The following is a 22,821-nucleotide window of genomic DNA, read 5'->3' on the forward strand; positions in this document are numbered from 1 at the left end:
GATGGGCATGAAATCCAAATGGGAAATGAGAAAAGTTCCAAGGTTGAAGGCAAGGGAACAATTCATCTATTCTTCACTTCCAGCAAGAAGGTTTTACTCACCAATGTTTTGTATGTACCAAAAATTAGTAGAAACCTTGTAAGTGGCAATTTGCTTGGCAAACTGGGAATCAAGATTGTGATAGATTCTGGAAAGCTTACTTTGTCAAAGGAGAATGTTTTTGTGGGGAAGGGATATGCTTGTGATGGCATTGTTGGGGATATGGCTTAACACACAATTTGAATGTTGTAATTCAAATAAATCAAAACCTAAGATAACCTAGTTCACAATATAAGAATAACACAAATAAGATCAAGAGATAGAGTAAACCTTTGGAGAGAAACCCTTAGTTACATAAAATCATAAAGATTATAATTTTATGTGAATAAATGGAGATGACAAAAGGCTTGACACAGATTGAATTTGTTTTCCAAAAATCTCTATTCCTAGCCTCCCCTTAGAGATTGCTTGAAGCTATTACAAGTTGGAATGAGATTGGGATTTACAAGCCTTAATCTTTAAATAAGTCAAACTTTCTTGGTGAAGATCTTGGAGAAAACTAGTAACCTTTGTGAGTTAGAGAGAGAGAGAGAGTGTGTGTGTGTGTGGAGAGTGATCAATTCACCAAAGTCTCAAATGAACCCCTTAAATAGTATAGGAACCGTCATTAGTGTTAGCCAATGAGACTAGAACATTTTAAAATAAATTTTGGAGCCAAATTCATGTAACTATACAGACCTGTACAAATCGTCTAGGCGATGTGTCGCCTCCATGCAGGTGATGCATCGCTTGTCTAGGGTTTTGCATCACAAGAAATGTGTGGCTTCCCACAGGCAACGCAACGTGAATGCCTCTGATATCTCCCCAAAACGTCTCCAAATGCCTCCAAACTTTTTGGGTACTCTTATTGTTGGTATTAAATAAAAAAAAACATCAAAATATGCAGCGAAAGGTAGGGAAGAGGATTTTCAAAAAATATTAATACCAGCAATGATCATACATATATATACATTAAATTAACGCATATGCCTCTGATATCACCCCAAAACGTGTGACAGTCAGAATCCCGTGATCCGTATGGGGAAAGACCGGGTAAAGCTGACAATCCCACACCGCCTAGGGAAGGTCAAGTGTGATGATTCTAAGACCGTGTAGGTATGGGACTACACAGTTGAAGATGACTTAAATGCATTGATGGGTACTACCTATGCCAACAAGATGCATCTTCTTTTCAGTAGCCCATCACTTGAGAACTCCAAAGTTAAGCGTGCTTGACTTGGAGTAATCTCAAGATGGGTGACCTCCTGGGAGGTTTTCCAAGGAAGCGTGCATGTAACGCCCTGGATAGCCAAGACCGTTATACTGTGTGTATTTATAAAGGTGCAAGACTTGCTAATCAAGTCATTTACTTAGAAACGTGTTACTGAAACTATAATTGAACTAAGGTTAAAAGATTTTGGTTACAAAAGTTACATTTCATATAACTTAACATTTTGTACATGGGATCCCAAAAGAAATAGAGCTTAAAAGACAATTTACAAAAATTCCATGTTATAAACAAATCCTTGCCCCTCTAAGGGCAAAAAAGACATTTAGGCTTCTCCTGTCCTGTATCACTCATCGACCGTGGCAGCCGATCAGCTGACTATGTACATTCAGCCCCCGAAGCTCTCCAACTCAGGACTGGTCCACCTTGCTCTTGCGTTTACCTGCACCACGAAGCACCCGTGAGCTGAGGCCCAGCAAGAAACCAGATAACAGATCATAGTCATCAATCAATCAATCAGATAACTCATAAAGCATAGTTGTATATTCAGTAATCCATAATATTCACATAATCAGGCATTCAACATACCAAGTTCATCAAATTAACATTAATAACCAATTCACATATTATCAAGGGTCGACGCCCTTAGGTCGCATCCCCTAATTATCCCACTGACTCCAGCCCGCTTAAACCGAGCTAAGTGAATATTAAGCTGTCCTCAGCTACCAGTGGCCGAGACGTGCCCTGTGCGCAAATATTGTTTCTGACACTCTTAGGTCGTTTATCACATGTCCCATGGCATAATACCATCTCATGACATCACATATAGGGAGCTCTTAGTCCCAACATTAACACATAACCGGGTGTAGTTTCTTACCTTTAGATTCTGATAGCTTGATTAGTGAAACCAACCCTCAAGCACGATCCCGTCCGAGCCCTGGCGTACACCTAGTCACAGCCATGAATTAGAACCATCACCAAACTTTAATTCCAAAACCTAACCTCGAGACCAATCCCGAGCCCTCGGGAAGCCCTAATTCCACCAAACGGGGTGGTGGAATCAAACCCCAAGCCCCCGACCAAAAACCCTAAGAAATAACCCAAAAATCCTCTGCTGAAGGTAGGGTAGCGCTACAACGCCACTAAGTGGGCTCTACAGCACTACAAGAAGAGCCAAAAGCCCCATAAAAACCCAAGCCTAGCGCTTTTGCGCCCAAAGGCTAGCGCTACAGCGCTAGTCACAGCACCTTCAGCACTCTGTTTTTCTTCCTTCGATTTTCCTCGAACCAAAACCCCTTAGAACCCTTCCAAACCTCAACCACACACCAAATTAAGCCTACCATCATCTATAACTCACCCTACATAACCCAACAACCCAAAACTTAGCCACATGCACCATCAAACAAAGAAAACAAGATTTGAATCCAAAACTCAAGAACTCTACCAGAAAACTAGAACAACCCAGAAACTCAAGTGTTCAAGCTCATAATTTCTTACCTTAAGTGGGGAATTCGACCCTAAGTTGCCCTTCCAGCCTTATGCTCCTCAATTCCTCAAGCTTAATACCTTGAATTCCCATCCAAAGTTCAAGATCATAATCAACTTCATCAAGTTTAGAAAATTCAGACCAAACTTACCAAAACTCAACAATCTCAACATAGCTTTAAACCTTGCCTTAATTGAGTAATTAACTCCTGCTAAATCTCTTAGCTTCACCAAGGATCCTAGCCCCAAGCTCCAGCCCAAGCTTTCCTGAGTTAAAGCTTCAAAATTCCTCAAGAGATGGTGAAGAAAAAGGGAATCGAGTGAGAGAAATTAAGGTAAGCTTAGGTGTTATGTTTTTCTTTCTTTCTTCCTTCTGCCTTTGTCCTTCAGCTTCTCAAAATTTCTAACAATTCCACTAAGTCCATAAAAGCAGCATATCATTTATCCCTTTATTAAACCAAATGACCATTTTTCCCTCCCATTAAAATCTAAACCTTAAAACATTCTAAAGGCATTTTGGTCATTGCTCCCAATTCCTGCTAATTTCTCGAGTGTCCCTAATAATTACCGCTTAAACCCTGACACCTAACTAATCACCAATTATTTCCCTCAATGTCAAATAGTCTCCAATATATTTCCCAGATTCCCAGAAATGCCCCCAGGCTCACCCTGAGTCGGGTATAAATCTCCACCGTGACCTTCCGCTAAACCGCTCACAAGGATTGCCTCAAGTCACAAGCTGCGAATATATACACATAATAATGTGGTCTCAAAAATTTATCACAAAGATTTACATTTAAGCCCTCAACGGGCCAAAATTACGAATATGCCCTTATAACCTAATCAGGGCCTACATGCATACTAATACTCATAATCATGCATCTCATATATCCAAATAGTCATATAAGCATGCTTATCACATAATCATGCATTTAATTATTTAAATCACACATAATCTAGTTATGCCCTCCCGGCACACTAATCAAGGCCCTTAAGCCATATTAGTAATTTTTGGATTGTTACAACTATCCCCTCCTAATGAGAATTTCGTCATCGAAATTTACCTGAATAACTCGGGATACTGATCCCGCATTGCTGACTCAAGCTCCCAAGTCGCCTCCTTGACCCTACTATTCATCCATAACACTTTAACCAGAGGAATCATCTTATTCCATAGTACTTTATCCTTCCGATCCAAAATCTGAACCAGTCCCTCCTCATAGGATAAATCATTCTACAATTCTAGGTCTTCATATTTCAACACATGTGTCGTATCTGAAACGTACTTCCGGAGCATAGAAACGTGAAATACGTTATGAACTCTCGACAGCGATGGTGGCAAGGCTAACCTGTAAGCCACCTATCTGATCCTCTCTAAGATCTCAAAAGGTCCTATGAATCTAGGGCTTAGCTTACGCTTCTTTCCAAACCTTCTCACCCCTCGCAGTGGTGAAACCCACAGAAACATGTGGTCCCCAATCTGGAACTCCACATCTCTACGCTTAGGATAAACGTAGCTTTTCTGTCTGCTCTGTGAGGCAAGCATCCTAGCTCGGATCTTCTCAATAGCTTCATTCATCTTTTGAACCATGTCCGACCCCAAGTACTTCCTCTCACCCATCTCATCCCAATGAATGGATGATCTACATCTCCTCCCATACAACATCTCATAGAGAGCCACTCCAATCGTCGATTGGTAACTATTGTTGTATGAAAACTCAATCAACGAAAGATACTTACTCCACGATCCCTCAAAATCAATCACGCATGCCCTAAGCATATCCTCCAACACCTAAATCATCCTCTCAGACTATCCATCAGTCTGAGGATGAAAAGTCGTGCTGAACTTCAACTGAGTTCCCAAAACTTGGAGGTAACGATAGGATCTCGATATGATACTATGGACTTAAGAACCCCGTGGAGATGTACGATCTCCCTCACATATAACTCTTCATATTGATCCACTGTATACGTTGACCTCACTGGAAGAAAATGAGCTGACTTGGTGTATCTGTCCACTATCGCCCACACCTAGTCATGAAGCCCTACTTTCCTGGGTAAACCTCCCACAAAGTCCATCGTAATATCCTCCCATTTCCACTTGAGAATACCCAAAGGCTGAAGCAACCTTGCTGGTCGCTGATGCTCAGCTTTCACCGGCTGACAGGTTACACATCTGGCTACGTACTCCACCACATCCTTCTTCATCCCGGCCACCAATATAACGTGTGTAGATCCTGATACATCTTCGTGGTACCCGGATGAAGTGAGTACGGCGTAGTATGCGACTCATCCAGTATCTCTCGTCTGATCCCCACATCAGCTGGAACACAAATCTGCCCCTGATACCGTAACAAACCAACTTCAGAAATAGAATAGTCCTTAGCTACTCCCGCTAAGACATTCTCTCTAACATCCTGTAACTGAGCGTCTACCAACCGACCTTCCTTAATCCGCTCTAGCAGAGTCGACTGCATAGTAATGTTGGCTAACCGACCCACAACCAATTCTATCCCTGCTCTGGTCATCTCATCAACTAACTCTCTTGAAATCTAAGTGGAACTATACAACTGGCCTGGGCCCCTACGGCTCAATGCATCTGCTACTACATTGGCCTTCCCTAGTTGATAAAGAATATCACAGTCATAGTCTTTTACCAATTCTAGCCAACGCCTCTGTAACGACTTGGATAGCCAAGACCGTTACACTGTGTGTTTATAAAGTGTTAGACTAGCTAATCAAGTCATTTAATTAAAAACGCGTTAATGAAACTATAAAGGAACTAGGGTAAAAACATTTTGGTCTCAAAAGTCACATTTTCATAAAGAAACATTTCTTGCTTACACGGGATCCCAAAAATGTTAAGTTTGAAACTGTTTACAAAAGATTCAAGGACTAAATACAGTATCAGCCATAATAAGGCAAAACAAACAAATAAGCAATCACTGTCCCGATCAACTCCTCGCCCATGGCGACCGAACAACTGGCTATGTACATTCCACCCCGCAGCCCTCCATCTCAGGATCGGTCCAACTTGCCTTTGCCTTTACCTGCACCACGTAGCACCCGTGAGCCAAGGCCCAGCAAGACAACACAACAACAGTGCATAAGCAATCAACAAACAATTCAGTATCTCATATCGCATCACATATTCTTAATCATATCAATATTCATAATAGTCAAGTATTCAACATACTAAACATATCAATTCACACCAAATCACATATGATAACTAGGGTTAGCGCCCTCAAGTCGCACCCTCTGTTATCCCACTGACTTCGGCCCGCTTAAACCGAGCTCAGTCAATATTAAGCTGTCCTCGGCTACCAGTGGCCAAGCCGCGCCCTGTGCGCAAATATTGTGTACGACACCCTTAGGTTGCTATCACATGTCCCATGGCATAATACCATCATTGACATAACACAAATATCGGGAGCACTTAGTCCCATCACAAACATATAACTGGGTGCAGTTTTCTTACCTTTCGATTCGCTAGCTTTGAACACTTGACCCCTTGAGCACGATCCCTCTCGAGCCCTAACGCTCACCTAAACACAACCATAGGTCAAAGTCATTTCCAAACCTCAAGTCCAAAACCTAGCCTCGAGACCAATCCCGAACCCCCGGGAAGTCCTAGTTCCACCAAACAAGGTGGTGGAATCGAACCCCGAACCCTTGGTCAAAAACCCTTGTAAATAACCCTAAAATCCCTTTATGGAAACAGGGCAGCACTACAGCGCTCTTAGGAGGGCGCTACAGCGCTACAAGCAGAAGCAAAATCCCCCATGAACCATGGCCTAGTGCTACAGTGCCCAAAGGATAGCACTGTAGCACTAGTCACAGACAACCAACCTCCCAATTTCCCTTCCTGCGATTTCCTCGAACCAAACTCAACCAAAACTTCTCCAAACCTTCACCAAACTAAAAAACAAGCTTATTAACACACTCCACTCATCCCAAGCACCCCAAATACTCAAAACCCAATCACATGCATTCCTAATCTCAAAATTCACCATTGTTACTCACAGACTTCAGAAACTCAGCAAAGACAATCAAACCTTCAAAGTTCAAAGCTTAGAATTTCATACCTTTAATGGGAATTCGATTTCAAGACAACCTCTACACCTCCTTAGCTTGCTCTTCCTCACCCTTTGGCCTAAATTCCCAAAAGTTCCCATCAAATCCATCTTATGCACCATAGGTCAAAAGCTAAAACCAAATGCTAAAGAAGCTACAAAGTCTTACCTCAAGTGATGGTGTGTTCTTGTTAAACCCCTGCCAATTCTTCAAGCCTAGCTTAGGATCCTTGATGCTCAGCCTAACCTAGCTCTCCTCTGAGCTTTGCTCCATGAAAACCTAAGAAAAATGATGAGAGAATCACCAACCGACCCTATAGAAAACAGCTTTGTTTTCCTCCCTTTCTTTTTATTCTTTTTCCTTCTTTCCTCAGACTTCTATATTATTCTACAACTTCCACTAACATAAAGCCTCAGTTTTGCCTATCTCTATCTGCCAAATGACCACGATACCCTCCCCTTTAATCCCAAGTCCTTTAATCCACTTAAGGGCATTTTGGTCATTTCGCCCAATTCCTGCTAGCTCCCCAAGTGTCTCTAATATTTTTCTGCTTACCTCCCAATACCTAATTAATCACCAATTATATTCCTCAATATCAAAATAGACTCCAATATACTCACTAAATTCCCATTTACACCCCCAGGCTCACCCCGAGCCGGGTATAAATCCCCGCCATGACTTTCCCGCTAATCTGCTCACTAGGATCGTCTCGAGTCACAGATCACGGATATATCTATATAATAATGTGATCTTAACAGTTATCACATATATATACACAGTTATACCCGCAACGGGCCAAAATTACGATTATGCCCTTCTGACCTAATCAGGGCTGACATGCATACTAATACACATAGTCATGCATCTCGAATATTCAAATAGTCATATAACATGCTTTAAATCATAATCATGCATTTTACTCATTAAAGTCACACATAATTCCCATTATGCCCTCCAGGCACACTAATCAAGGCCCTTAAGCCTTATTAACGAATTTGGGTCGTTACAACTATCCCCTCCTAATGAGAATTTCGTCCTCGAAATTTACCTGAACAACTCGGGATACTGATCCCGCATCGCTGTCTTAAGCTCCCAGGTCGCTTCCTCGACCTTACTATTCCTCCACAGCACTTTAACAAGAGGAATCGTCTTATTCCGCAATACTTTATCTTTTCGATCCAAGATCTGAACTGGTTGCTCTTCATAAGCCAAGTCTGTCTGTAACTCCAAGTGTTCATACCTTAACACATGAGTCACATGTACTTTCGAAGCATAGAAACATGGAATACATCATGAACTCCTAACAACGATGGTGGCAAGGCTAACCTGTAAGCCACCTGACCAATCCTTTCCAGGATCTCGAAAGGTCCAATGAATCTAGGGCTTAACTTGCCTTTCTTTCCAAACCTCCTCACCCCTCACAATGGTGAAACTCGGAGAAAGACGTGGTCCCCAACCTGGAACTCCACGTTCCTACGCTTAGGATCAACGTAGCTTTTCTATCTGCTCTGAGAAGTGAGCATTCTAGCCCGGATCTTCTCTATAGCCTCACTTGTCCTCTGGACCACATCTGGCCCCAAATATCTCCTCTCACCCATATCATCCCAATGAATGGGTGATCTACACTTCCCCCCATACAACATCTCATAGGGAGCCACTCCAATCGTTGATTGATAACTATTGTTATACGAGAATTCAATCAAGGAAGATACTTACTCCATGAACCCTCAAAATCAATCACACATGCTCTGAGCATATCCTCTAATACCTGGATCGTCCTCTCAGACTGTCCGTCAGTCTGAGAATGAAAGGCTGTACTGAATTTCAACTGAGTCCCCAAAGCTTTCTGTAAACCACCCCAAAACTTAGAAGTGAAAATAGGATCCCGGTCTGACACTATAGACTTAGGAACCCCATGGAGACGTACGATCTCCCTCACATACAACTCAGCATACTGATCCACAGTGTATGTCAACCTCCTGGAAGAAAATGGGCTGACTTGGTGTATCTATCCACTATCACCCACATCGAGTCCTGAAGCCCCCACTATCCTGGGTAAACCTCCCACAAAATCCATAGTAATGTCCTCCCATTTCCATTCAGGAATACCCAAAGGTTGAAGCAACCCTGCTGGTCGCTGATGCTTAGCTTTTACCTGCTGACAGGTTAAGCATCTAGCAACGTACTCCACCACATCCTTCTTTATCTCGGGCCACCAATATAAAGTCCGGAGATCCTGATACATCTTCGTGGTACCCAGATGAAGTGAGTACGGCATCGTATGAGACTCATCTAGTATCTCTCATCTGATCCCCTCATCAGCTGGAACACATATCCTTCCTTGATACTGAAGCAAACCAACCTAAGATATAGAATAGTCCTTAGCTACTCCCACTAAGACATCCTCTCTAACCCTCTGTAACTAAGCATCTACCAATTTCCCTTCTCAAATCTGCTCTAGCAGGGTCGACTGTAGAGTAATATTGGCCAACTGGCCTACTACTAACTCTATCCTCGCTCTGACCATCTCATCAGCTAACTCCCTTGAGATCTGAATGGAACTATACAATTGACCTGGACCTCTACGGCTCAATGCATCCGCCACCACATTGGCTTTTCTTGGAGGATAAAGAATATCACAATCATAATCCTTTACCAACTCTAGTCAACGCCTCTGTCTCATGTTCAGGTCATTTTGTGTAAAGAAATACTTCAGACTCTTATGGTCAGTGTATACCTCGCACTTCTCTCCATACAGATAGTGTCGCCAAATCTTCAGTGCGAACACCATGGCTGCTAACTCCAAATCATGGGTAGGATATCGCTGCTCATACTCCTTCAGCTGCTGTGATGCATAAGCTATAACCTTCTCATTCTACATCAACACACAGCCTAATCCCAACCTCGATGCATTGCAGTAAACAACAAACTTCCCTTCCCCCGAAGGAAGACTCAACATTGGCGCTGTAATAAGTTGTCACTTCAACTCTTGAAAACTGTCTTCACACCTGTCTGACCAGATAAACTTCATATTCTTCCTTGTCAATTCTGTCATCGGTGCTGCTATCTTTGAGAAGCCCTCTACAAACTGTCTGTAGTAACCTGCCAAACCAAGAAAACTCCGCACCTCCGAGGCATTCCTTGGCATCGGTCAATCCTTAACTGCCTCCACCTTAGATGGATCTACCTTAATCCCATCTGCACCTACGATATGTCCAAGGAATGTCACTTCGGGTAACCAAAATTCACACTTCTTAAACTTGGCATACAACTGATGCTCCCTCAACCTCTGAAGAACTTGTCGAAGATGAAGCTCATGCTCTGCCTCTGAACTGGAATACACCAAGATGTCATGGATGAAGACAATAACGAACTAATCTAGGAAATCCTTGAATACCCTATTCATTAGATCCATAAAGGTTGTTGGGGCATTGGTCAAACCAAAAGACATGACCAAGAACTCATAGTGCCCACATTGTGTTCAGAAGGCCATCTTAGGTATGCCCTCATCCTTGATCCTCAGCTGGTGATAACCAAATCGAAGATCAATCTTTGAGAACACCGTCTTACCCTGCAGTTAATCGAACAAGTCATCAATCCTTGGTAGGGGATACTTATTCTTGATAGTCAACTTGTTCAATTCTCGGTAGTCAATGCACATTCTCAAAGTCCCGTCCTTCTTCTTCACAAACAGAACAGGAGCACCCCATGGCGAGTAACTAGGTGTGATAAACCCCAAATCCAAAAGCTCATGCAGCTGTATCTTTAACTCTTTCAGTTCTTCCGGTGCCATCCTATACGGTGCCCTCGACACTGGCTCTGTCCCTGGCGCCAACTCAATGAAAAACTGAATCTCTCTACGCGGCGGCAACCCAGGAAAATCCTCAGGAAACACATCCAAGAACTCACAAACCAATCTGGTCTCCGGTCCTACTGATGAAACTCTGGTGGTATCCACCACACTAGCCAGAAAGCATATACATCCACCCTGCAACAAGTCTCTGGCTCTCAATGCAGATATCATGGGTACGCAGGGTCCATGCACCGTTCCCACAAAGACAAAGGGATCCTCGCCCTCTGGCTCAAAAGTTACCATCTTCTTCCTACAGTCAATGGTAGCTCCATATCTAACTAGCCAATCCATACCTAGAATCATATCAAAGTCCTCCATACTCAATTCAATCAGGTGCACTGACAACTCCCTACCATCAACTATCACTGGCAGTGCTCTAATCCACCTTCTAGATACTACCAGTTCTCCTGTAGGAAAAATAGTCCCAAACCCTGAACTACTATACTCACTAGGTCTACACAATCTATCAATCACCTTATCAGATACAAACGAATGTGTAGCACCAAAATCAATCAAAACAATAAAAGGAGTACCAGCACTAGAAAGCTGACCTGTCACTACCGAGGGACTAGCCTCGGCCTCTGCCTGCATCAGGGTGAACACTCGAGCTGGAGTCAAGCTGTCCACCTTCCCTGTCTCTCCTTCTTCACTATCGGGCAATCCTTCCTGAGGTGTCCCACCACCCCACACACATAGCAGGCCTTAGCCCGACACTCGCCCGGATGGCGTCTCCTGCACCTCGTGCACTCCGGATAGGTCCTCCATGAATCACCGCCTCCCTGACGGCCTCCCTGAGTACCCCCGACCTTTCCTATCAGGACCAGGAGCAGTCGAAGCATCAGGAGTCTTCCTCTTCAAATCACTGGGGCCTCCGCCCCTACCTGAACCAGAATATGGAGGCACCGCCCTGCGGCCCTCCCTCCTCACTACGCTCTCTCTCCATATCTTATTCTCCACTTCCTCAGCGGTAAGAGCCTTCTCCACAGCCTGGGCATAAGTTGTCCCTCCAAGAACTGTGGTAATTCTCACATCTCGGGCTATCATAGCATTCAGCCCTCTAATAAATCTGTCCTGCCTAGCTGCATCAGTAGGCACAAGATCTAGTGCAAACTTCGCAAGTCTGTCAAACTTTAAGGCATATTCTGTAACTGTCATACTGCCCTGAACTAGCCCCACGAACTCATTTCTTTGCTGCCCTGATGGCAACATTATAATACTTCTGACTAAACAAGTCCTTAAACCCTTCCTAAGTCAATGCAGTAACATCTCTGGTCTGTGATGCCACCTCCCACCAGATTCGGGCATCCTCCCTCAGCATATAAGTGGCACAGGCCACTCTGTCATGTCCTTCCACCCTCATGAAATCAAGAATGGTAGTAATCATAGTCATCCACTATTAAGCTTTCAGTGGATCAGGTCCTCCCTCAAAGATCGAGGGTTATTGCTTCCTGAACCGCTCATACAACGATTCCCACTTGTTCCCAACCTCAACTGGCTGCACTACCGGTACCACTGCAAGTGACACAATAAGGGAAACACTCCCAGATGGAGCCTGCTGCCACAAAATTCGAATATGTTCATCTTGGCTTTGAAGCCGAGCATGCATGTCCGCCATCAACTGCTGCTAGTTCTCAGGGGCTGGCGGAGGGGTCTGGCCCTGATCATCATCTCTAGCCCCAGACCTGCCGGCTAGTGGCGTGGATTTTCTTGGACGCATAATTATCCAAGTCAATCTGCAATCAACGACTCGGCAATTAGGCTATGATGACATGGTAATAATCCTTTTATAATCCATCACTGGAACTCCAATCATTCACAAGCAATCAATTTATAACAATTCATCCAGATATTCATTCACATGCACATCAATGCTAATAAGCACGCCTCACTAGCATCATGCAATAGTCAAGGGCCAGGCCCTATCAGTATCTCATGCTCCCTATTCGTCAAACAGATATCAACAATCATATCTCACTCAAATCATTTAAGCACATAGTCATGTATACACAATTACCACATCCCTGAGTTGAGCTTGTCTCTCGCGGCGAATGTACATATCCAGCCAGTCTTCAGGACCCATAAACCTAGGACGCTCTGATACTAAGTTGTAACGCACTGGATAGCCAAGACCGTTACACTGTGTGTTTATAAAGTGCTAGACTTGATAATCAAGTCATTTAATTAAAAACGTGTTAAAGGAACTAGGGTTAAAACGTTTTGGTCTCAAAAGTCACATTTTCATAAAGAAACATTTCTTCCTTACACGGGATCCCAAAAATGTTAAGTTTGAAACTGTTTACAAAAGATTCAAGGGCTAAATACAGTATCAGCCATAATAAGGTAAAACAGACAAATAGGCAATCACTGTCCCGATCCACTCCTCGGCCATGGCGACCGAAAAACTGGCTATGTACATTCCACCCCGCATCCCTCCATCTCAGGATTGGTCCAACTCGCCTTTGCCTTTACCTGCACCACGTAGCACCCGTAAGCCAAGGCCCAGCAAGACAACACAACAACAGAGCATAAGCAATCAACAGACAATTCAGTATCTCATATCGCATCACATATTCTTAATCATATCAATATTCAGAATAGTCAAGTATTCAGCATACTAAACATATCAATTCACACCAAATCACATATGATAACTAGGGTTAGCGCCCTCAGGCCACACCCTCTGTTATCCCACTGACTCTGGCCCGCTTAAACCGAGCTCAGTGAATATTAAGCTGTCCTCGGCTACCAGTGGCCAAGCCGTGCCCTGTGCGCAAATATTGTGTACGGCACCCTTAGGCCGCTACACATGTCCCATTGCATAATACCATCATTGACATAACACAAATATCGGGAGCACTTAGTCCCATCACAAACATATAACCGAGTGCAATTTTCTTACCTTTCGATTCGCTAGCTTTGAACACTTGACCCCTTGAGCACGATCCCTCTCGAGCCCTAGCGCTCACCTAAACACAACCATAGGTCAAAGTCATTTCCAAACCTCAAGTCCAAAACCTAGCCTCGGGACCAATCCCGAGCCCTCGGGAAGTCCTAGTTCCACCAAATAAGGTGGTGGAATCGAACCCCGAACCCTTGGTCAAAAACCCTTGTAAATAACCCTAAAATCCCTTTATGGAAACAGGGCAGCGCTACAGCGCTCTTAGGAGGGCGCTACAGCACTAAAATCAGAAGCAAAATCCCCCAGGAACCATGGCCTAGCGCTACAGCACCCAAAGGCTAGCGCTGTAGTGCTAGTCACAGACAGCCAACCTCCCAATTTCCCTTCCTGCGACTTCCTCGAACCAAACTCAACCAAAACTTCTCCAAACCTTCACCAAACTAAAATACAAGCTTATTAACACACTCCACTCATCCCAAGCACCCCAAATACTCAAAACCCAATCACATGGATCCCTTATCTCAAAATTCACCATTGTTACTCACAGACTTCAGAAACTTAGCAAAGACAATCAAACCTTCAAAGTTCAAAGCTTAGAATTTCATACCTTTAATGGGAATTCAATTTCAAGAAAACCTCTACACCTCCTTAGCTTGCTCTTCCTCACCCTTTGGCCTGAATTCCCTAAAGTTCCCATCAAATCCATCTTATGCACCATAGGTCAAAAACTAAAACTAGAAACTGAAGAAGCTACAAAGTCTTACCTCAAGTGATGGTGTGTTCTTGCTAAACCCCTGCCAATTCTTCAAGCCTAGCTTAGGATCCTTGATGCTCAGCCTAACCTAGCTCTCCTCTGAGCTTTTCTCCAAGAAAACCCAAGAAAAATGATGAGAGAATCACCAACCGACCTTATAGAAAACAGCTCTGTTTTCCTCCCTTTCTTTTTCTTCTTTTTCCTTCTTTCCTCTGACTTCTATATTATTCTACAACTTCCACTAACATAAAGCCTCAGTTTTGCCTGTCTCTATCTGCCAAATGACCACGATACCCTCCCCTTTAATCACAAGTCCTTTAATCCACTTAAGGGCATTTTGGTCATTTCGCCCAATTCCCGCTAATTCCCCAAGTGTCTCTAATATTTTTCCGCTTACCTCCCAATACCTAATTAATCACCAATTATATTCCTCAATATCAAAATAGACTCCAATATACTCACTAAATTCCCATTTACACCCCCAGGCTCACCCCGAGCCGGGTATAAATCCCCGCCATGACTTTCCCGCTAATCTGCTCACTAGGATCGTCTCGAGTCACAGATCACGGATATATCCACATAATGATGTGGTCTCAACAGTTATCACATATATATACACTGTTATACCCGCAATGGGCCAAAATTACGATTATGCCCTTCTGACCTAATCAGGGCTTACATGCATACTAATACACATAGTCATGCATCTCGAATATTCAAATAGTCATATAACATGCTTTAAATCATAATCATGCATTTTACTCATTAAAGTTACACATAATTCCCATTATGCCCTCCAGGCCTACTAATCAAGGCCCTTAAGCCTTATTAGCGAATTTGGGTTGTTACAGCCTCTGTCTCATGTTCAGGTCCTTCTGTGTGAAGAAGTACTTCAAACTCTTATGATCGATGTATATCTTGCCCTTCTCCCCATACAGATAGTGCCGCCAAACCTTCAGTGCGAATACCACCTTTACTAGCTCCAAATCATGGGTAGGATACCACTGCTCATACTCCTTCAGTTGTCATGACGCATAAGCTATAACCTTCTCGTTCTGCATCAACACACAACCCAAACCCAACCTTGACGCATCGCAATAAACCACAAACTTTCCTTCCTCCGAAGGAAGACTCAACACAGGTGCAGTAATAAGTCGTCGCTTCAGCTCTTGGAAACTATCCTCACACTTGTCTGACTAGACGAACTTCAGATTCTTCCGTGTCAATTCTGTCATCGGTGCCGCTATCTTCGAGAAGCCTTCTACAAACTGCCTGTATTAACCTACCAAACCAAGAAAACTTAGAACCTCCGAGGTGTTCCTTGGCCTAGGCCAATCCCTAACTGCCTCCACCTTAGATGGATCCACCTTAATCCCATCTGCTCTAATAATATGTCCAAGGAATGTCACTTCTGGTAGCCAAAACTCACATTTCTTAAACTTGGCGTACAACTGATGCTCTCTCAATCTTTATAGAACATGTCAGAGATTAATCTCATGATCTGCCTTTGATCTGGAGTACACTAAGATGTTGTTGATGAAGACGATGATGAACTGATCCAAGAAATCCTTGAACACCCTGTTCATTAAGTCCATGAAGGCTGCTGGGGCGTTGGTCAAACCAAACGACATGACCAGAAACTCATAGTGCCCATACCTCATTTGAAAGGCCGTCTTCGATATATCCTCATCCTTGATCCTCAGTTGGTGATAACCAGATCGAAGATAAATCTTTGGGAACACCGTCTTACCCTGCAGTTGATCGAACAAGTCATCAATCCTTGGTAGAGGATACTTATTCTTGATAGTCAACTTGTTCAATTCCTTGTAGTCTATACACATCCTCAGAGTCATGTCCTTCTTCTTCACAAACAAAACTTGAGCACCCCATGGCGAGTAGCTAGGCCTGATGAACCCTAAATCCAAAAGCTCCTGTAACTGTATCTTCAACTCCTTCAGTTCTGTTGGTGCCATTCTATAAGGTGCCCTTGACACTGGCTTTGTCCTTGGCGCAAACTCAATAACAAAATGAATCTCCCCGTGTGGCGGCAGACCTGGTAAATCCTCAGGGAACACACTAAGACAAACCAATCTGGTCTCCTCCGGCCCTGCTGGCAAAACCTCAGTGGTATCCACTGCACTAGCTAGAAAGCTTACACATCCACCCTGTAATAAATCTCTGGCTCTCAGCACTGATGTCATGGGTACGCGGGTTCCATATACCGCTCCCACAAAGACAAAGGGATCTTCGCCCTCTGGCTCAAAGGTCAGCATCTTCTTCCTGCAATCAATAGTAGCTCCGTATCTAACCAACCAATCCATTCCCAAAATCATGTCAAAGTCCTCCATCCCCAACTCAATCAGGTCTACTGACACTTCCCTACCATCAACCATCACTGGCAACGCTCTAACCCACCTCCTAGAAACTACCAGTTCTCTTGTAGGCAATATAGTCTCGAACCACGCAGTATAATACTCACTAGGTCTACACAGTCCATCAATCACCTTACTAGAAACAGATGAATGCGTGGCACTAGAGTCAATCAATACAGTAAAAGGAGAGCCAGCGCTAGAAAGCTGACCTATCACTACCGAGGGACTAGCCTCGGCCTCTGCCTGCGTCAGGGTGAGCACTCGAGCTGGAGTCAAGCTTTCCACCTTCCTTGCATCTCCTTTCTTCACTGTCGGGAAGTCTTTCTTGAGGTGTCCTACCACCCCGCACACATAACAGGCCTTAGCCTGACATTCGCCCGGATGGCGTCTTCTGCACCTCGTGCACTCAAGATAACTCCTCCATGAATCACCGCTTCCCTGACGACCACCATGAATACCCTAACCTCTCCTATCAGGACTAGGAGCGGTCGAAGCATCAGGGGTCTTCCTCTTCAAATCAATGGGGCCTCCGCCCTTACCAGACCCAGAGTATGGAGGCATCGCCCTGCTGCCCTCCCGCCTTACCGCACTCTCCCTCCAGATCTTATTCTCCGCTTCCTCAGCGGTAAGAGCCTTCTCCACAGCCTGGGTATAAGTTGTCCCCCCAGGAACTATTGTAATCCTCACATCTCAGGCTATCATAGCATTAAGCCCTCTAATATATCTGTCATGTCTCGCTGCATCAGTAGGCACAAGATCCGGTGCGAACTTCGCAAGTTTGTCAAACTTCAGGGCGTATTCTGTAACTATCATATTGCCCTGAACCAACCCCACAAATTCATTAACCTTTGCCGCCCTAATAGCAACATTGTAGTACTTCTAACTGAACAAGTCCTTGAATCCTTCCCAACTCAATGTAGTAACATCCCTAGTCTGTGATGCCACTTCCCACTAGATGCGGGCATCCTCCCTCAGCATATATGTGGCACAGGCCACTCTGTCGTGACCCTCTATCCTCATAAAATCAAGAATAGTAGTGACCATACTCATCCAGTGTTAAGCCTTTAGTGGATTTGGTCCTCCCTCAAAAGTTGGAGGATGCTGCTTCTTGAATCTCTCGTACAACGACTCCCATCTGTTCCCAACCTCCGCTAGCTGTAAAACTGGAACCATTGTAGGTGGCATAATAGGGGGCAGCACTCCCTGATGGAGCTTGTTGTCGCAGAAGTCGGATCTACTCATCATGTGCTTGCATGTCTGCCATAAGTTGTTGCCAGTTCTCAGGGACTGGCGGAGGGGTCTGGCCCTGGTCATCATCTCTAGTCTCAGACCTGGTGTCGGCTAGTCGCGTAGATTTCCTTGGATGCATAGTTATCCAAGTTAATCTGCAATCAACGACTCGACAATCAGACTATGATGACAGGGTAATAGCCTTTCCAAAATCCACCAATGGAACACAATCAATCACAAGCAATCCAGATATAACAATTTATTCAAATATTCACTCACATACGACGGTAATGCTAATAAGCACGCCTCAATATCATCACACAACAGTCAAGGGTCACACCTTATCAGTATCTCATGCTTCCTATTAATCATACAGATATCAGCATTCATATTCCTTTCTAATCATTTAAGCATATAAACACGTATGCACAATTACCAAACCTTGAGTAGAACTTGTCTTTAGCGGCGAATGTACATGTCCAGCCAGTCTTCAGGAACCCTTAAACCTAGGACGCTATGATACCATTTGTAACGCCCCACGTCACTATGGCTGCTTCCTGGAATGACGATTGGCCCTACAAACCAACACGAGTCTTTTCAGCGTGCTTTGTCCTCACTCGCACGCTTCCTGGGAAGACTTCTCAGGAGGTCACCCATCATGAGATTGCTCCAGGTCAAGCACGCTTAACTTTAGAGTTCTCAAGTGATAGGCTACCGAAAAGAAGATGCATCTTGTTGATATAGGTAGTACCCATCAATCCATTTAAGCCCTCTTCAACTGTGTAGTCCCATACCTACACAGTCTTAGAATCATCACACTTGACCTTCCCCAAGCGGTGTGGGATTGCACAACTTTACCCAGTCTTTTCCCTTACGGATCACGAGATTCTGGCTGTCACAATCACCCCCCCCCCCCCTTAGGGCCCGACGTCCTCATCGACCACACTTCCGGCTGGGTCAAGGCTCTGATACCATTTGTAACGCCCTGGATAGCCAAGATTGTTGCACTGTGTGTTTATAAAGGTTCAAGACTTGCTAATCAAGTCATTTAGTTAGAAATGTGTTACTGAAACTATAATTGAACTAGGGTTAAAATATTTTGGTTACAAAAGTTACATTTCATATAACTTAACATTTGTACATGGCATCCCAAAAGAAATAGAGTTTAAAAGACAGTTTACAAAAATTCCAAGTTATAAACAATTCTGGCCCCTCTAAGGGCAAAACAGACATTTAGGCTTCTCTTGTCCTGTATCACTCCTTGGCCGTGGCGGCCGATCATCTGACTATGTACATTCAGCCCCCGAAGCTCTCCAACTCAGGATCCGTCCACCTTGCTCCTGCCTTTACCTGCACCACGAAGCACCCATGAGCCGAGGCCCAACAAGAAACTAGATAACACATCATAATCATCAATCAATCAATCAATCAGATAACTCATAAAGCATAGTCATATATATAGCAATCCATAATATTCACATAATCAAGCATTCAACTTACCAAGTTCATCAAATTAACATTAATAACCAATTCACATATTAGCAAGGGTCAACACCCTTAGGTCGCATCCCCTAATTGTCCCACTGACTCTGGCCCGCTTAAACCGAGCTCAGTGAATATTAAGCTATCCTCTGCTACCAGTGGCCGAGCTGCGCCCTGTGCGCAAATATTGAATTCGACACTCTTAGGCCGTTTATCACATGTCTCATGGCATAATACCATCTCATGACATCACATATAGGGAGCTCTTAGTCCCAACATTAACACATAACCGGGTGTAGTTTCTTACCTTTAGATTCCGATAGCTTGATTAGTGAAACCGACCCTCAAGCACAATCCTGTCCTGTATTAATTCTATGATTATTCCACTACACATATGGAATTGCACTCTAAATATATATAGAATTATATATACAGAGTTTTCTCTTGTAGTCCATTTATGCAATCAATAAATATAGTTTTGTCCTCCATTTATTGATTCGCTAATTAGAGTGGTAAAAATTGTCGTTTTACCATTCTAAACGATGGACTACGATGGTCCCATCAAAACTTGATTTTGAAAGTAAAATAAATTGATGCAAAATCTATACATTTTGATGGTTCTATCTATTGAAAATTAATCTATAAAGTCAAAATTGATGCAAAACAATGTTGTATTGATGCAAACTTCAAAAAAGATGAATTTAGGTTCCAAAATATGATTTTTGTTATAAAATAATGGGCCAAACGGATGTTTGGCACACATAGATCTCAAAAATAAACTTACCAAAATTAAAAAAGCAACAACAACTAAAATAGACAACTGAGTGAAAAAAATTTCAAAATTTGCTTTGAATTGCATCAATCGTGTGCATCGATGTTGCATTGATTCACTTCTAAAATGAAATGATATTGTTTTTAGCCTCTAAAATCAACTTTTGATGGAAGTAGCAAAACCATCACAGGGCATCGAAATTATACAAATTTAATATTTTTTAGATCTAAAAGAAAAAAACATGCATAAATTTGTTCAAAACTTATAAATTAGTGTCTTAAGTGAATGTTTTCATATCTTTATGTTTTGGATTAATTCTAATCATTAAAAAAATAGAGAAGAGAGTATCAGTTGGCATTGGTGTTGATCTAATAGGAGGTGTTACTCTGCCGCCAAATAAGGTTGAACATCGATCAATTTGGACGATTTTTTCTTATTATAAATTCCAGAATTCGGTCCGGATTAATGCGATTAAAAAACCGACCAACCATCATATTACAAGGAAAAAAAACTAATTTGTCGATTTAACCGACTAAACCGATTTTTTTTTATTTTTTATTTTTGAGAAAATTTAAGTTAAAAAACTAAAAAAGTGTGGATGGTTAGAATCTATTTTTGAGCTTTTTTTAAAATATGAAAATGATTCATTTAACTGGTTAACTTGAAGATTCAAAACCAAAATACATAGAACAACAACATAATTACATCCACAAATTTAAAAGTTTGAAACATAATTAAAACTTTAAAATTCCATAAGCATAACCTCAAATCGCAACACATTATTAAAAGTCCAATGTCTATTGTCCAATCCAAGACAACACACAATTAAAACTAAAAATCTACAACCACAAATCACAACACATGGTTAAAGTTTAAAGTCCAATGTCCAAAGTTCAATACAACCCATGGCTAAAACTAAAAGTCTACAACCACAAATCACAACACATAGTTAAAGTTTAAACTTAAAGTCCAAAGTCCAATACAACACAAATTAAATCTAAGTCTTAGTCCACTGCAACCATTACAACCTGCTCCTAAGACAATTTCAGCAGCAAACATAAGGCATAATCAAGTAAGTTCACGAACAACATAAAATAAAAGAATTGTATTAAATCATGAATTGTATTACACAATACCAAAGAAGAAAAAAGAAGTTATATTACACATTGTATTTAGTCTAAAATTTGTACTGGATATTACCAACATTGCATTAAGTATAAATCTCAACCTAGCTTGACACCAACTTTATCTCTCAAGTCTCAACTCTCAATTAAAATAAAGAAAGCATGAGAAATGACATAATTTTTTTTACAATATAAATAATTAATAGTACGATTGATAATTTTTATTTTGATTACAAGATTAGAAAATATATTAGAAAAATTAATCCAGCAATTAAATTCCACCTAAAATGGAATAATTTAGTCAAATAGAAGAAACTTGAGATATTTTAACCCTATATCATTGGTGAGACAATATTTATAACACCAAATATGACCTTAGATTGTAGTACAGGATGAATCATGATGATGAGAGGAAGAATAACTAATTTATATTAATTTGATCAATTAATTTACACATAAGGATATTTATGTTTGATATTAGTCCAGGTACAGTTTACATAATTTCTACATATAAACAAGTAACAACTAATCTCAATGCTGAAGTAGTACAACAAATTATAAGATTAAAATTTTTTGCATTTGCAAGGTGAATGGAGAACTAAACATATCCTTAACAATAAATTTGTAACATTCACTATCACAAAATAAGTGATGATCAAGATTGCAAATGAATTAATAAATATACACAAAATTACAATAAAATAACATAACACTAAATAAATCAATAGATAAAAAAGAAAAAATAAATGATATAAACTAAGACAAAGGGATTTATAGATTCATACCTTTGTGAGCCTCCGCGAACCTGTCGGACTCGAACCCGGAGTGCCACCGGAGAGGGAAGACGCAGGGAGATCCGTGAGTCGTGAGAGTGACTCCGTGACTTAGAGAGAGTCGTCACAGTTGTGACCCGTGAGGTAAGCTGGTGAGGTGGGGGCTGCGCCTGCGATTTGTGAAAGTGAGTGTGTGAGGTGAGGTGGTGCTGTCACCGACTGGGAGAATGAAAGAGAAGAGAGAAGAGTGACAAATAAAGATGAGAGCATACGATAGAGAGAAAGAGGAGTCGGTGCGCTAGGAAAAATTTCTCAGTTTAAATTTTTATTTAATAATTTTAATAATTAATAAATATATAATATTATATTTATATGTATACACAGTAAAACTAAAAACAAAAATTTAAATTTTAGGAGTGTTCGGTCGGTTTTGGTTCTCTCTGTTGGTGCACCAATAATTTTCATACCAACTGAATAGTGGTGGTTTACGTTATTAGCATTTTTTTCGTTGTTCAATTTAATTGAGAAATCAAGAAAGATTGGAGTAGAGTTATGATAGGGGCATTTTAGTCCTAATAAAATTTGGAAGAATATTTTCCAACAATTATTAAAGTTGGCATAGTTTTTATTATGGAGTATGAAGAACATATAACCTCAAATTCCCCTTTCCCAATTGATAATCCAAGTACAAGTA

The 22,821-nt window shown here is 42.0% G+C and overlaps 1 long non-coding RNA gene across 1 annotated transcript; it reads right to left on the minus strand.

Moving 5' to 3' along the window:
• Nucleotides 1-20,961: 20,961 nt before the first annotated feature.
• Nucleotides 20,962-22,804, minus strand: LOC133818692 (uncharacterized). Its single transcript, XR_009886036.1, has 2 exons — nucleotides 22,140-22,804; nucleotides 20,962-21,264 (listed from the first exon to the last, which is right to left on the minus strand). It is a non-coding gene; the product is annotated as an uncharacterized LOC133818692 (long non-coding RNA).
• Nucleotides 22,805-22,821: the final 17 nt, after the last annotated feature.

This window comes from Humulus lupulus, chromosome 2 (assembly GCF_963169125.1).
Source record: "Humulus lupulus chromosome 2, drHumLupu1.1, whole genome shotgun sequence".
NCBI lineage: Eukaryota > Viridiplantae > Streptophyta > Magnoliopsida > Rosales > Cannabaceae > Humulus > Humulus lupulus.